Here is a 14,223-nt window from a genome sequence, read left to right as displayed (position 1 = left end):
CTCGATTACCTTGGCCGGGTAAGAAGGGAGTGTTACAAAGTGGTATCAGAGCGACAATTTTGGAACCTAAACCAATGAACCCAATGAACATAGGTGTGTCTAATAAAATGCACCCGGTTTATGTCGTTAGGGGCTAGTTGAAAGCTTGGGAGACGTCCTAAGGTTACACTCTTGCCCTCTCAACTCGATTCGGTCACACTGCGGTTGGGTAAATGGAACGTTCTTTGATGTGCATAGTAGTTGTCGCATATACATATCTTTGTGCATGGAAGATGGATTCATATGAGTAGTAATTGATGAAGTTACATGATCTAAGGCACGTCTATGTGAACCATGTTGGGTGTACATATGTGCACATATTGATGTGTTAAATAACTTTATTATGAAGAAAGGAGTATTGTTCGCATGTTAGTTATCGTCTTATGATTTATCATATACTATATTTATGCTTTGTTTTACGTGATGGTACCTAGAAACTGTGGAATAGGGTTATGTGTGAACTTATGTGAGTCGGGAATGTGTGAGGACTCTTATAAGGTGCACTTCTTCAAGTGAGGGAGGAAACTTAGTCGAGCATTAGGCACTCGATTGAGTAGCCTGGTCACTTGACCGAGTGACCTTTTTTAGAACCCGAGGAAACTCCTGGAAGTGAGGCACTCATCTGAGTGAAGAGCCCCACTCGATCGAGTGTGGCCCACTCAAACGAGTGTGGCCCACTCGAACGAGTAGCCTTGGAAATCGTTGAATTTTTGTTGGGCAATCGTGGTTACTTACCTTGAGTTGTGAACTATGTGTTTATGTTTGTTATGTTTCTTAATGCGTAGTTTTGCTTATATATTGGTCTTATTACATGAGAAGAACAGATTCTAGAGTATGGGAAACATCACCTTGTGTGTGGTATGGTTCTGTGAGGAAGACGTGTGGACCTACGTGGTGTGAGGGAGGGAAGTGAAAGGAAAGTGAATTGATGAGCTTGTAGGGATGAAAAGTGAGTTTAATGATATATGGCGAGTGATATTGACATGAGCTTGAGTAATGTAGGGATGTTTGTAGAAGTTAGAAAAGAAAAGCTTATACTCTTGCTTGATTGGGAAAGGAATATGAATATGACGAGTTTATTGTGGCGAAAGGATTGAGGAAGGACATTTAAAATCAAAATGGTAAGTGACTATTATATCTTGAGAGTATGAGTGTGGGATATGTGATTTGTTGGGAATGATGTCGATTAGTTACTTGATGTAAATTCAAACATGATACGTGTCGTTAAGCGTATACAAATTAATAATTTATAATCCTATCTTAACCTCAAAAATAACAAACGTAGTAAAGGATAAGTAGGGTCGATCCCACGGAGAGATTGGAAAATTAATTAACTATTAAGTACTTTTATTTACTAACTTACATATATACCATTTACTTACATATTTACGGCTATTAACATTATGTACGATTAAGGGGGGTTTCATTTGTGATTAAAACTAAACTAAGAGGACCGAATACTAATGCTAGACGCGAAGTCAAATACCCTATTAAGCACATATTCTTATGGTAATTTTAGCTTGTCAACCGATTATTGTTTACGTCAAATCTCCAGTTTATTTATAGATTAACAGCGGAATTAAAGATAACAATAACTCCCTATCCTCTCTTAGATTACAACCGACCTGAACTAAGCCTAGACCGATTCTTAACTAACCGACCGATGTAAGTTTGTCTCACCCTACTAAAGACCGGATTAGAAGCATTATCGAACCAAGAAGACGTCATTAATCCAATTAACCCTTTAGTGTCGTCACTACCTAAAGATTAACTGACCAAATTTTACTCCTAACTTAAATTAAACCTCAATTTACAGAGATTTACCTAAACTAGTTGCTACTGGCATTATGCAACTCGAACTAAGCCTGAATTACATAATTAGCGAAAGCATACAATTCCAATCATAATAAGATAACAAATTACCACTGAAAATTGCAACTGTCAATCGAGAATGAGTAAAGCTTTGGATACAAATTACTGAAAGATTAAAAATAAACAACCAACGGTTTCCAATACTAAAATTAATCAACGAAAATAAACCATAGATTGAATACAAGAGAGGTAGAGAGAACTTAATTACTGCCCGGAATTTGTCGCACAACCTTCGGATGTCGCACCTCCAATTGAGCTAGAATCCTCCCTTACACCGCCGTGTACTAAGACTACGCCGGAGTACCATCTTCTACTGCTCTCACGACCCAATAAGGTCTCAAATCGTCACTCAATTTCGCTCAATTTCTAGAAAATATATGGGTATTCTGCTCTCTTACGTCTCCTTTATTCTGATGGAGAACATGGATATTTATAGCTTGATCAAGGTCGGTATTTGTGAAAGATTCGGGATAGAGTTTGGATACGGAAATTACTGAAGTAGATAGAATTTGGAACGGAAAATCTGAGATAAGATGGAGTTTCCATTGTTGAGTTCTACCCGAAACTTATGTTCTTTCTTTGACTTTTCTTTGTCTTGGACTTTTCTTTTCGGACCTTGTTACACGGGAAACACACAAAGAGTATCCACTTGATAAGCAGCCCTCTTAATTACTTTTGATCCAGTAAATGTGCTCGATAGCCGTCCAATTATTTGTGTAATTCAGCCCATCTTCTATCTTGTTATTTCCTATCAATTTAATACACACAATTTAATCCCCTTAATCAAGAAAATAACATTATAGTAATTAAATCCCGAGACTAGCAAATATATAATAATATAGCTCAAATAACGCGAAAGACGATACTAACAATATACGGATATGGGATAAAAACATATATAATTATGGGCTTATCAAATTCCCCCACACTTAGATTATTGTCGCCCTCGACAATGACAAAACACGAGCTATAAATAAATTATCAACCTCAAAGATTTTAGACATAACCAAGACAAGATTTATCGACGACAAACTAAAACATTTTTAGAAATCATTTTAATTTAAGTTGGTGAGTCAACGGAAAACATTTGTAGTTAGATTAGAAAGCAACATATACCAAATTTTCCCTCCACTTCAAACTATACAATCAACTAATTAGCCAACATAAGTATTTTAAACCGCTTCTAAATTATAATGATAAATAAATGCATTAGCAATACACTCGGTCCAACTATCTTCGAGCGCAAGTGCAAGTGTATTGACTCGTAGAGAAGGGGTTCGGCAATTTAAGGTCCTAGGGAAAGGGGATTTACTTTCTGTACATTAAGTACGAGGATCGTTCTCCCGAGCATTCAAGTGTATCCGTCATACCTCAATTAACTTACCCACCAACATTCCACAACCACCACAATCATTCACGTTTTTTCTTCTTTCATTTTTTCATTTTCACTTTTTTTTTCTTTTGTTGTTTTTCCTCTGTTTTTTTTGACTTTTTTCCTTTTCTTTTTCCAACATTTCCACCTTTCGTACCCGTGGATATATCCGGTGTCCCTTGTAGCGAGCTTTCGACCAATGGATCCCGCCCATCCGGACAAGTCATTAGGCATTCTCCCAATACATTTATTGGGTTCCCCTAAGGGTCTAATCACTCGGGCACCGAATAGAATTGAGGTCAAGAACTTAAAGCGAGAGTCACCTATGAAAGTAAATTGGTTAATAAGACCGGCTTACGCTCCCACACTCTAGAGTCAACGAAAAGTGTAATAAAGATAGCCAAAGTAAGTGCTTTATGATTCTAATTTAAAGAAGACTTAAAATATGTATGTCACTTAATTAGTCAATCCAAGTTCAAAATGGAGGAAAAACTCATGTATACACGACTTCAAACGTTATTTCTTTAGTATACTACTAATATTAGTGAAATTAATTTTAAAAGTTAGTATTTTTTTTTTTTTTTTTGAAAAGTTGTTAGATTAGAGTTCGTCGTCGACTCGCTAGTCTAGTTAGTCCAATAAGCACAAGGTCTTTTTTACTTGTCAAATACCAATTTTTGACAAAATTTTGACAGCATCTCCCCTAAAAATGGTCATATCCAAAAATTTTTAAAACCTGTAAGTGCAACAAAAATATATAAGGCAACCCGCCAGACTCCAAGTTCAGCACACAAAACAATATTCACCAGGTCTGTCATAAATTCACCATCAGCTGCATTATTCCGACTAGAATTTTCATAAACAAAACTTATTCGCAGCATTATTTCAACTTGACCTGATTTTTAAGATTATTAGCTTGCCTCTCCCCCACACTTAACCTTGACATCGCCCTCGATGCGACATGGACATTGATATGAAAAATTTAGCATATAAAAGAAATAAGAGGGAATGAGGTACTTAGCGGATTCATGTGAAGCATTTACAGCAAGATGCTCCAGATTTGGTTATGATAATGCTCTGTCCGATCAACGTAGGACCATGGCTTCCAGCAAGGCAGCAGTGCCTTTTGTAATCAAGTTGAAACCCAATCAGCTATATGCATCCCGATTCCTGAAAAATGAAACACTCGACCAAGACAAGTGAAACAAAAAGCGAGCAAAATACCCAGAAAATCAGCAGGAATAGTAGTAAAATCTCTTTTTGTATTTTTATATTTTTTTAATTTTTTTGTTGCTACCGACACTATTAACATCCCCCTACAAAGGTAGCGAAACTCGGGGAGGCACTTAAGCCGACTCGACGAAAGCTATAAAATAAACACACATGAAAACATTAAATAAGCTTGGGTTGCCTCCCAAGAAGCGCTTTGTTTAATGTCCAGGCTCGACATACTTATAATATCCTCAAAAATCAGTCGTTGTAGTATAGTGGTAAGTATTCCCGCCTGTCACGCGGGTGACCCGGGTTCGATCCCCGGCAACGGCGCCAAAATTTGATACGTGTCGTTAAGCGTATACAAATTAATAATTTATAATCCTATCTTAACCTCAAAAATAACAAACGTAGTAAAGGATAAGTAGGGTCGATCCCACGGAGAGATTGGAAAATTAATTAACTATTAAGTACTTTTATTTACTAACTTACATATATACCATTTATTTACATATTTACGGCTATTAACATTATGTACGATTAAGGGGGGTTTCATTTGTGATTAAAACTAAACTAAGAGGACCGAATACTAATGCTAGACGCGAAGTCAAATACCCTATTAAGCACATATTCTTATGGTAATTTTAGCTTGTCAACCGATTATTGTTTACGTCAAATCTCCAGTTTATTAATAGATTAACTGCGGAATTAAAGATAACAATAACTCCCTATACTCTCTTAGATTACAACCGACCTGAACTAAGCCTAGACCGATTCTTAACTAACCGACCGATGTAAGTTTGTCGCACCCTACTAAAGACCGGATTAGAAGCATTATCGAACCAAGAAGACGTCATTAATCCAATTAACCCTTTAGTGTAGTCACTACCTAAAGATTAACTGACCAAATTTTACTCCTAACTTAAACTAAACCCCAATTTGCAGAGATTTACCTAAACTAGTTGCTACTGGCATTATGCAACTCGAACTAAGCCTGAATTACATAATTAGCGAAAGCATACAATTCCAATCATAATAAGATAACAAATTACCACTGAAAATTGCAACTGTCAATCGAGAATGAGTAAAGCTTTGGATACAAATTACTGAAAGATTAACAATAAACAGCCAACGGTTTCCAATACTGAAATTAATCAACGAAAATAAACCATAGATTGAATACAAGAGAGGTAGAGAGAACTTAATTACTGCCCGGAATTTGTCGCACAACCTTCGGATGTCGCACCTCCAATTGAGCTAGAATCCTCCCTTACACCGCCGTGTACTAAGACTACGCCGGAGTACCATCTTCTACTGCTCTCACGACCCAATAAGGTCTCAAATCGTCACTCAATTTCGCTCAATTTCTAGAAAATATATGGGTATTCTGCTCTCTTACGTCTCCTTTATTCTGATGGAGAACATGGATATTTATAGCTTGATCAAGGTCGGTATTTGTGAAAGATTCGGGATAGAGTTTGGATACGGAAATTACTGAAGTAGATAGAATTTGGAACGCAAAATCTGAGATAAGATGGAGTTTCCATTGTTGAGTTCTACCCGAAACTTATGTTCTTTCTTTGACTTTTCTTTGTCTTGGACTTTTCTTTTCGGACCTTGTTACACGGGAAACACACAAAGACTATCCACTTGATAAGCAACCCTCTTAATTACTTTTGATCCAGTAAATGTGCTCGATAGCCGTCCAATTATTTGTGTAATTCAGCCCATCTTCTATCTTGTTATTCCCTGTCAATTTAATACACACAATTTAATCCCCTTAATCAAGAAAATAACATTATAGTAATTAAATCCCGAGACTAGCAAATATATAATAATATAGCTCAAATAACGCGAAAGACGATACTAACAATATACGGATATGGGATAAAAACATATATAATTATGGGCTTATCAAAACAGTATAAGTAGGAGTATGATGTGGTGAAAGAGAGAAAGCTATATCAAGAATGAGAATGAAATTGGTGTAAATTTTGGAGGACTTGTTAGTGATTAAATTGAGTTTAATTTAGTAGTGAGGTAAATATTGGAAATAATAGAGCGTTGAGTGGGAGTGAGTTGTATATGAGTATGTGTTGATCATTTAGAACATGGAAAGTGAGAGATACGAAAATGTGATGGTTAACTAATGGATTTTTGAGGAAGAAACCTTCTACACTATTAGTAGTGTTTTGTGATCAAGGAAGTATTATTTTGTGGTCTAGAAGTGTTGGTTCAGTTGAAGGATCAAAATGAAAAATCAGAGTGTGAATTTGTGTATAGTCTATGTTTGGGAATTGGAAGTACAAGGAAGCGACTTTGGCTTGCCTGGGGTGTGTTGAGTTGAGTAAGTTGATGGTACGAGGTAACATTAAGAATGACGAGTGATGCATAGTCAAGGTGTATGTTCATTGTTTGGGTGAACTTATAGATAGCAAATGAGGCTTGGGGGAATTGTGAGGGTTGTTATTATTGAGTATGAATTGGGGATTTTGGTTGGCAAATGGTTGGGATTTGATTTGTGGAATCATGAGAGAGTAATTGAAGTCCCAAAGAGTTAAGTGGGGGTAATAACATAACTTGTTAATAGTCTTTGAAGCGTGTAAATTAAAATATATGGATTGATGTGGGTTGAAAAGATGTTAATAAGGATTTATTAAACAAGAATATAAGAGAGTACTAGAACGGGGAGTGGGTTAGAGGTTATCCAAGATTGGTGATGCGATATCTAATAATAAGAGAGTGTGGGATTAGAACGGGGAAGTTTGAGGTGACCAATTACATGGAGTAGGGACGATTTAAGTAGTAGAGGGTGAAAGATATGTAATAAAGGTTTTAGTTATGTTTGGTGGTGGAAACTACTTGAGAGAAAATGTATACGTGTGATATGGTAAAGGTGGTTATATTATTATACCGACGTCAGTTTTTGAGGAGCGCTATTTTGGTGAGATAGGGATACGAGATTTGTCAATTGAAAGTTTGTTGTGTAATTGAGGACTGTGGATTTTATGGGAACCTATTTCGAGTTTAAGATGAAAAGAGAGATTGTGCTATCGACTGTGAGATAAAAATGGATTAGTGTTTATTTATAATAATTAGGATATATAACTGCGGATTTAGTACTACCGAGTTTGGTCTTCGCGGGTATGAGGTGAGGATGTGATATGTAATACATGTGGGTCCATGGCAGGGTTGTTGCGTACCCAAAACAAAGATAAATTACCCTATTCTAGGCTAACAACAAATGAATGCAGTTATGAAAGTAGGGGTCGATCTCGAGGAGACGGGAGTTATCAAGTAGTTGTCATGGAGCAAATTTTATCAAGGTCGATTACGATTGGGGTTGTGTTTGGTGATTTAAAAACAATAACGAGAATGGGATGTATAACAATGATGAATAAAGATCTAGGGAAATGGGGTTGACCATGTAGATTAGCAACTAACTAAGTCGAATTAGGAAAACATAAAATCAATTGTTGTTTAGGTTACATTTCCTCTCGGCCTATTGCCAACCATAGAGCGATTACTAACGAGCTCTCACACAAATTAGATCAGACTATTAAAACATGCTTAGCGTAATTCTATTTCCGACTGTTGCTCTTAGTAAAAGAATAACAAATTAACCAACGATTGTGATTAAGAATCAAAGATTAACATTACGAAACAAGCATGTGATATAAACAACAAATTGATATTAAAACTCCTAATCCAACATATACAAATTGCTAATCAAACATGGCTTCCCCGCCCCTAGATTAACTAAGCTACTCAAACATATTAAAACATAAACAATCTAAATACAAGCATGTAAATAATAGCATAATGACAAAATAAAATATAAGTAAATGAAATAACAAAAGAGAATGGAGAAATAGTGGAAAATATCAAATAGAACTTGAGCAAATTCTAGAGGATTAGAAGAACGAAACTAGAATAAAAACTGAATCGGAAATATAAATAATCGGGGAAGTGGTAATTAGACCCCTTTACTTTGATCAATTGTGAAATCTAACCCCTTAAGTTTTGATTGGAGTAATTGACCCCCTTACCTTTTCCAATATGTGAAATCAAACCCCTTTCAATTTTTCCGGCCAATATCTCACCGGATTCCATTTTCTCGCCAATATCTCACCGAATTTCCATTTTCTCTTTATCTTTAAAAAATAAAAATACACATGACATACGTATAAAATTACATACATACGTATAAAACTACATATTCCCCCATATACAAAAAAAAGACTGATTATACATCTACATCGATTGTCTTCTCATCTCCCACTACGTTGTTCACATGCGCCGGCTAACTCCATGTCTTTGGCAAACTCCTTTATGCTCTGGCAACTTCCATGTTTACATACTACTAAAGGCATTTAATCTATTCTTCTAGGATAATTCATTATCAATCACCCCATCTTGGTATAGTAGAATGTGTATCTGTAAAATTAGGGTTAAGAAAGCAAATAATTTTAGGTTAGTATTCAATAATGGAAGTAAATCAGATTATATATTACATTTACTTACAAGAATTATGAATATTATTTTCACCTCTTTGTTAATTTTTGCTATTAATATATGAGTAATTATTGTTCTATATTTGTTTTAATAGATCCACAAGCACCAGCAAATATCATTACTTGTAAGTGTTATTACGGGGGAAATCTAGCATCAAAGGAAGACAAATTTGAGTATGTGAATGGATCTTATGTTGAGTTCTATGTGGATATCTGCAAATTAACTCTGAAAACAGTGAACGAGATCGTGAAGGATTTATATTGTCACCACGGTACACATTGTTTTTACCTTATTAGACTAGCAAGTTTTCAAATTTTATGTGATGCCGAGACTATAGAGGAGTTGCGGATAGAAGGAGTCACACATGGGGCCATTGAGATATATCTTGAGGGAGAGAATCTGAATTTGCAGGAAACAAATGTGGCCATTAATTTATCCAAAGAAGTTATTTTAAGCACCAAGTTAGATATGGAAGTTGGAGTCACTAATGAGAAGGAGATTGAGAATATCAACATAGATTCTGATCTTGAGGAAGATTGGAGTGAGGAAGAAGAGATTATTGATGACCAGGAGGCTGGTAGTAGTGATGATGAATTTATTAATGTGCAAGAAATGAAAAAGCAATGGATTTCCTTGAGAAATGCCTCTGGAAAGAGTCAAATCATGGGAGAAACAAAAACAAAAGTTCAAAATCAAAGATTCAATGGAATAAAAGATGACTATTGGGGCACAGATGAAAATGATTATGAACCATTTCAGCTAAAACAACAATGTTATGAGAGGGAATCTGATGATGAAGGCCCCCTTAGTCTAAGTGATGATGAAGAGAACTTTGATGCCACTCAAAATGAGTGTCTTATGTATGACAATGACAGACCATTTGGTTCTGTGAAGATCGAGTTAGGGCAACTATTTGACAAGGTTGAGGTGCTTAGAAAGGAATTAATCTACTACAGTTGCCAAACACATTACGCATGGAAGTATTGTCATAATGAAACAAATAGAGTACTTGTCAAATGTAAATCTTATCCAAAGTGCAAATGGAAGCTTAGTGCTAGATATACTAAGGAATTTGGATGTCTACAGATACGGTTTTTCAAAGACGTACATACATGCGCACCAACCAAAATTAATAAAAGGGCTAATGCTAATTTCTTTGCCGAGGGAAACCAAGAAAAGCTCCTTAAACATCCTACTTGGAAGCTGATGTTATTCATGAAGGACGTGGAAAACACATATGGCGTAAAGATCAGCCGATGGCAAGCTTCTAGTGCGAAAAAATTTGCCTTGTCAGCATGTGCCAAAATAGTAGAAAAACAATATGCCTCCCTTCGAGATTACATGTATGAATTAACAAGATCAAATGAAGGGACTAGTGTATCCTTAGCATTAAAGGCTCATATATCACGACCAATTTTGGTATAGCAAGAGATGTAAAAAGGTTTTGCAGGTGCTTTTATAAAAGTTGGGCATGTACAGGTGTTACTTGCAACAATATAGCAGAAACCTTCAATTCATGGATTCTTGAACCTCGAGACAAACCTATTTTGACAATGCTCGAAGAAATTAGGAGGAAGGTTATGTCTAGGATGGTGGAGAAGAAGCTGCAAGCTACTAAATGTAGTAGTATTGTCACGCCTAGTGTTCGAGCAACGATAATACATCACATGCAAGCTACAAGAAACTGGAAAGCTATAGAGGCTAGCCAAAATGTGTATGAAGTAGAGCATGTGCATAATAGTTCGTTGACATTTGCAGTTAACCTAGATAAAAGTATGTGTACATGTAGATATTGGGATGTGAATGGGATTCCTTGCGAACATGCAACTACAGCCATATGCTCAAAGAATGAGAATCCAGAGAGTTATGTGACATTTTGGTATAGCAAGAATGCTTATGAGACATCATATGCGTTTTCTTTGGAGCCATTGAATGGTCAAAGTATGTGGAAGAAAATTGATGGGAGTGAAATTTTGCCAAGTGATCCTAGAGTCAAGCACGGGAGACCTCCAAATAAAAGGAAAAGATCATATGGGGAAGTGAAACGCAAAGCCTATAAATATAGATTACCAAAAAGTGGAAAACAATTGTGCTCCAATTGCAAAGAACCAGGTCATAAAAGTGGCACATGCAAAAACAAGGTACCTGTACATTAGTTGGTCGCGAACAATGCTGAAATTTGCGTTCTTCCTACAACCTTTGCATATTGGAGCACTTAGAGCACCCGATGGAGCACTGCATATTTAAAGACATTTGCTTTTATAACATTTTTGAGTTTTAGTATGTTGTAATGTTATTTCCATATCAAGACTGAGCTACTATCATTAAATTTGAGACTTTTGTTATAATATCTCATATTTATTCAAGTAGTTTGTTGTATATATGACCTTTAGTCTGACCACAAAATATACATCTGAACTATACCATTTCCAATTCCTATTTTTTGAGTAGCCCGTATTATCCATTGACAGTGGAAAGCTACAGCTCTAGATATGTAGTAAATACCTAATAATGCAGTATAACATCATGCCATTGCTCTCTTTAACGACCAATTATGCAGCTGAAGTATTAACTTTTGAAGTCATAGTTGCCTCAGCTGCAAGAAAAAAATCTAAGTCTGCAAATAAGTTTAACATAGCCAATATAAGAACAGGAGAGCTCTAACCAATCCCAGCAAAGAAACCAACAAAACCAAATAACTGAGACGAACACCTTGTGCATGAATTCATTAAATGATTTCAGTGTGAAGCTGCAAACATGGTGACTGACACATCGACCCCTTCTAGCATCCTTCATAATGTAACTGTTATAATCAGAGATGGGTCTAAAAAAAAGTTCAGGAACTCGTTTAAGAAGAACAAACAATCGGGAATTATAAATATGTACTCCAACCCAAATCGCACCTGAAGGTGTCACATTCAGTGTTGTTAACCAAAGTAACAAAACTCGACTCTTAAAACCTCTTGGAAAAGCATCAAAATTTATTTGAATTTCCAAAGCAACAAATAATAAGGGTTGAAAATTACATACTCAAATACTAGCTCGACAGTTGGTCTTGCTAATTAAGAATTAAGACCGTCTTAATTTAAAACCTCTCACAACCTCCATTTATTTTAACCTCTATTTTAATCAGGGGTGAGAGTCGTCCTAACCTCACACTACTTTTTATATGAACAAGAGAAATCCTATGAACAAAATGTTTCAGAAGCGTCATAAAATCTCAAAGGTACAGTGATAAGATCAACTATGCAGCATTATCCTCCGACAATAATTAGCATAAATTCACTACAAAAATGAGATGCAAACTGGCACATAACTCCAGACCCTGCACAACCCAACTCAAATAACAATCCTATATTGATAAGCATCATCCATAATTACATAAATAAGAAGCTTAGATGCTATTGATGCCTTGCATAAACGCACTGATCATATGCATCATCCAACTTATTGCTTAGTATGCTAGCCGAAACGGATCTCTAAAATATAGATTAACACATTGGCGCATTTTCATTATCCGATCTATGCTTGCTTAAGTTTATGTAATTAAACTTTTACTGGGTTTTATTCTATAATTTGTCACAATAAAAAACAATATGAACTAGCAGGCTATCATTAGCACAATCACACCTTCCTGCCAGCTCACATACGCAGCTCGAAAGAAAACGCATGAAATTGCACTGTGATCATAACAATAAGCTTAAAATCAAGCAGGAGTACCTTGTTTTTCTTTGATTCTTTCCACTTAATTCCTTTTCTTCTTCTTCTTCGAACTCTTATCCCATTTATTCACTTCTTCTCCTCACCACACTTTCCCATTGATTGAATTTTCCATAAATTAGCTTGTAAGATCGATCTAAAAAGTAGTTTGAGAAAAAAATACATAGAAATTAGTTGATAAGGGAGCGTAAAATAGTGAATTATCTGGAAAACATAGAGGTGAAATATGAATTGGGTGAGATGGAAATATGGAGCTGTGACATAATGAGAGTAGGTGAGAGAGAGTGGGTTAAATGAGTGGTAAAGCTATTAAGGAGTATAAATCGGTAATAATACACGTATTGTCTATGTGATGCGTATACGGGAATTTATACTTCAGTAATATACGTATCCGATAAGATGAGAAATTGAAATTCCGGTGAGATATTGGCCGGAAAAATTGAAAGGGGTTTAATTTCACATATTGGAAAAGGTAAGGGGGTCAATTACTCCAATCAAAACTTAAGGGGTTAGATTTCACAATTGATTAAAGTAAAGGGGTCTAATTACCACTTTCCCGTATAAATAATTGAAACGAATTACGTACAATTTTTATTTTTATTAAACTAATCTTATGCTATGAACAAATGACGACCGAATGAAAAATAAACACGAAAGAAGAGCAGCATTTATATAGAACTTAGGTTGGAAAACCAAAAGTCACGCTGCATAAGCTAACCCAGGAGGTTCGGGGTCACTGTCCCCGATTGGGGACGTGACTGCTCAGGTCACCAGCTCTAATTTCTCCATTCTTGTGTACACAAGCATGATCCCGTGGGGTCGGGGACATCAACTTTGATCCGGGTTGCAGGAACCAGGCCGTGGTGCTCCTCGATGTGCGCTACAACACCACACAAACCAAGAAACCACCACGTAACCACCAGGCAACCACCACCACGCAGCCACCATGACTGGCAGTGGGTTAGGGATCATAGCCAGGCCTCCTTTGGGCTAGCTTCCGTCATCAAACAAGCATAAACATGACTCAAAGACCTGGGGTTGTGAGCTTGCATCATCGAGCTTTAATTTCGTAATACTTGAGCACGAACCCATCTCCGACGGCCAGGCCGTGGTGCTGCAACACACACGCCTCTAACTTGCACCAAAGCTTATTTGGCCAGGGGTCGTAACTAGCATAGGTTGGGCTTGAACCCGTCTTCACTTGAGTATAAAACTCGTCATCATTTGGGCATAACATCCGTCTTTAAGCTTAACATATATGCACCGTCTCACTTTATTCTTTTGAGCTTATTTGAAATTCATTCCCTTGAGTCGTGAATTGAAATATTACATGACAAGTCATTTTTAGCTCAAATGCTCGTAATTAGCTCCGCCTTACTCGGGATTCTTCTAGGTGTAAGGAAATGACGGAAAAACCGCTCCAATTCCTACATTAAATATAAACACAATAAATTCTACCAAAGGTGAAATTAGCTCAACTAATCACTCACAAG

General features: G+C 36.4%; 2 long non-coding RNA genes and 1 other non-coding gene across 3 annotated transcripts in view; 1 reads left to right on the top strand and 2 right to left on the bottom strand.

The window, feature by feature from the left end:
- Window positions 1–1,951: 1,951 nt before the first annotated feature.
- LOC141630050 (uncharacterized) overlaps window positions 1,952–14,223 on the bottom strand; it is a 158,178-nt gene continuing 145,906 nt past the window's right edge. The window contains exon 2 of the long non-coding RNA XR_012537416.1: window positions 1,952–4,889. This is a non-coding gene — a long non-coding RNA (uncharacterized LOC141630050). The remainder of the gene's footprint in view (window positions 4,890–14,223) is intronic.
- On the top strand, window positions 4,757–4,828 carry TRNAD-GUC (transfer RNA aspartic acid (anticodon GUC)). The gene has a single exon. It is a non-coding gene; the product is annotated as a tRNA-Asp (tRNA).
- Window positions 8,460–12,992, bottom strand: LOC141634413 (uncharacterized). The gene is made up of 4 exons (XR_012539130.1): window positions 12,731–12,992; window positions 11,516–11,606; window positions 11,156–11,245; window positions 8,460–8,932 (listed from the first exon to the last, which is right to left on the bottom strand). It is a non-coding gene; the product is annotated as an uncharacterized LOC141634413 (long non-coding RNA).

The sequence above is a fragment of the Silene latifolia genome, chromosome Y (assembly GCF_048544455.1).
Source record: "Silene latifolia isolate original U9 population chromosome Y, ASM4854445v1, whole genome shotgun sequence".
In the NCBI taxonomy this organism is placed as follows: Eukaryota; Viridiplantae; Streptophyta; class Magnoliopsida; order Caryophyllales; family Caryophyllaceae; genus Silene; species Silene latifolia.
This window is presented reverse-complemented; position numbering and strand designations above follow the sequence as displayed.